The following is a 3,415-nucleotide window of genomic DNA, read 5'->3' on the forward strand; positions in this document are numbered from 1 at the left end:
ACACTGGGGCTGCAAAAGGCATGCTACGGGGAGCACAGCACTGAAATCACATTAGTCTCTCCACACCTTTTTCATCTGGACTACCTGTGCATGTGGGGACCTCACACAAATTGCTGTATGCAGTTAGGGTTAGGGTTCCAAGAGCCACAAAGACTACAGCTCCAGGAACACTGGGGCTGCAAAAGGCATGCCAAGGGGGGCACAGCACTGCACCAACATTGCTTTCTCCACACCTTTCTCAGCTGGGCAACTCAAGCATGTGTGGAGCTGAGCCCCGGTCACGGGGTGCAACGCACGGTTTTCAAGCTGCTGTACCTAATGTTACTCACAAGGAGGCAGCACAGATCAAGTTCGCAGAGGGCCAGGACGCATGTGCCGTTTCTGAGCTGCAATATGATGTCTCGTCACCAGGGGGCAGCACATCGCATGTGTCGGAGTGCCACTGCGCTTGAGCCGTGTTCCTGATGCAGTACCCAAATTTATGCAACAGGCGGCAGCACAGAGCACGCAAATTGGTACCGTTGTGCCCGGGCCGTTCTTGAGCTGCAGCAACAAAGTTTTCGTCCAGGCGGCAGCACACAGCGTGTTCAAAGATCTCCACTGAGCATGCGCAGCTTTCGAGCTCCAGCACGGAATTTTAATCACCACACTGCAGCACGGAGCATGTTCAAAGAGTGGCACTGTGCATGCACAGGCCTTGAGCAGCCGTAAAGAATTTAGTACTACACACGTGGCATCACAGAACATGCTCACCTTAGCATGCCTTTTGCAGCCCCATTGTCCCTGGAGCTGTAGGCTTTGTGGCTCTGGGAACCCTAACTCTAACCCTAATTGCACCCAGCAACTGGGACTCAGGTACCCACATGCGTGGGTGGCCCAGATGAGAAAGGTTTGGAGGAAGCAATGTTGGTACAGTGCCATGCTCAGCTTAGCATGCCTTTTGCAGCCCCAGTGTCCCTGGAGATGGAGGATTTGTAGGTCTTGAAACACTAAGGGTAGTCTTAACCCTAAAAGCATAAGCTTAAGGACAGCCTGGGCCTTGGGATCAGGTCCTCACATGCATTGGTGGTCCATATGAGAAAGGTGTGCAGGGAGCAAAGTTTGTGCAATGATGTGCTCTCCTTGGCATGCCTTTTGCAGCCTTGGTGTCATTGGAGCTGTAGGATTTGTGGCTCTTGGAACTCTAACACTAAACCTAACCATTTACCTAATAGCAGCATGGTCCTAGGGCTCAGGTCCCCACATGTATGGGTGGCCCAGCTGAGAAAGGTGTGGAGGGAGCAATGTTGCTGCACTGCTGTGTTCTCTTTGGCATGCTTTTTGCAGCCCAAATGTCCCTGGAGCTGTAGGATTTGTGGCTCTCAGAACCCTAACCCTTAACCTAACCTCACCCCTAACTGCACTGAGAGACTGGGACTGAGGTGCCCATATGCATGGGTGTCCCAGATGAGTCCCCACTGCTGGGCCGGAGCCTGGAGAAGCTGTGCTTACCTGCCTGTCGAGTGTCCCCATGCAGATGTGGCACCGCAAGGGAGGACGTCTTCTGGAGGAGCAAGGACATCCTCTCAGCAGCAGCTGCTGGACGTGGTTCTGCAGGGACATGGAGCCTCTGCTGCTGCCCACAGCTTGGAGGAGGGCAGGACGAGGGCTGTCACAGGCTGTCTCAGTGGCACGTGGGCTCTCAGGAGCGTCTGAGCCACTGAGCTGGAGCCATGACTCCAGCTGCCAGCTCCCTGCCTGTCTTGCTGCACCACTCAGCGCCACACCACTCAGCACCACACTTTAGACAGGGCAGGGCAGGACGGCATCTGGGAGTGCTGGCCTGGAGGCTCTTGCACTGCCAGAACACACTTCTGATCCCAGGCCCTTTTGGGCATCTCCACAGTGAAGCAACTGTCCTCCTGCATCTCCTGCCAGTGTTCTGCACAGCAATGGCACAGCCGCACCACAGCCACCGCTTGAGGTGTGTGTGTTTGTGTGGACTGACAGCTTGCACCTGAGTGTCCTCCTGTCTTGAGCTTTTGGATCTCTCAGGTTGTGTTGACACAAAGTCATTGGACAAAGGTGTGAACGTGGCACAAGGCACAACTGTTGAAGGAATCTTACACAGTTCTTCTCTTGGTGGGAAGGTGTTGGTGGTGAGAGCTATGCAATGGGGGACATTGCTTATCGCTAGTGCAGCAACCAAGGGAGGAAGGTGCCACCATTTGTCACCTATGATGAAGGTGGGCTGTAACAAAGAGGATGTGCTGCTTTGCCGCATCTGTAACAACCAGAAGTATCAACTTCATTTCCTTCTTTTAATTACCACATGCGGCTTTCTACATGAGTGCTCCTATTTTGCCACAGAGGGTAGTTTCTCTTTAGCTAATGACAAAGGCAAGATGTTTTCTTTCTGGGCAGAAGAGTTGTCAGGACAGGGGATACAATATTGATGGACAGAGATAGGTCCTCTTTTGCTGCGATGTGAGCTGTGACAAAAACCTGGAAGCTCTGAGATGGCTTATCCCATCCCTGCACCTTCGGTCACATTTTGGTCCACAGAAATGAAGGGCACTAGCATCTGCTCTGGCAGGACAAAGGGAGCCAGGGCTTGGGCAGCAACTCTGTCCAGCCCCACTAGGCTTCATCCTGCCCCTGTGTCTTTCCCCATGGGGCAGGGTTGTGCAGATGCCTGCCTATGCCCACAGGCTATGGGGGCAGCTGGCCCCTGATGCTGTTTTCTCCTGTCTTTCTGCAGCTCCTGGGTGGTGAAGGAGCTGTGGGTGGGCACACTACTGGGGCAAGCAGGGAGATGCTCCAGGCACAGCCGGATGGGGGAACACAGCTCCCCGGCTGGAAAGAAGTGCCGCCGTGGCTGCGGGCAGCTCTCAGACAGACCTGCCTGACAAGAGAGAAGAGGCAGCTTGGGGTGCACCCAGATCTCTCCCTGTCCCTTCCTGGTGCACAGGACAGCAGAAGGAGCCAGGAGGCCCCAAGTGAGTCACTTCCCACCCATCAAACACCTGCAGAAGCAACTGAGCCTCACCATGCCCTGTCTCTCTGGTCTGAGATCTGTCCCCGAGCACTGCTCCCCCAGCCGAGAAGCAGAGGCATGGCTGCTCACCTTCTTCCCTTCCTTCTATCTTGCCCAGCGTGGGACATTCAGTGCCAGGAGCCTGGAGAGTCTGATGGAGGGCCAGGCAGAGGTGAGAATGGCTGCCTTTCACCTGCCTCTGGCTGTGCCAGGTTGTGGGGTGAGCTAGTGTGGGAGGGGAGGGTCCTGCAGTGCGACTTGGGGTGTGGAGAGGGTTGGGGAGCCAACAAGGAAAGCCAGGACGTCCTCACTCGTGATGCTGGGAGGAAACCTTGGGGCAGAGAGCCCAGGAGGGCAGAGGGTCTCAGCTCTGACATGCTCAGGCTGCTCGTGCCAGTG

This window comes from Caloenas nicobarica, chromosome 3 (genome assembly GCF_036013445.1).
Source record: "Caloenas nicobarica isolate bCalNic1 chromosome 3, bCalNic1.hap1, whole genome shotgun sequence".
NCBI classification, from domain to species: Eukaryota; Metazoa; Chordata; class Aves; order Columbiformes; family Columbidae; genus Caloenas; species Caloenas nicobarica.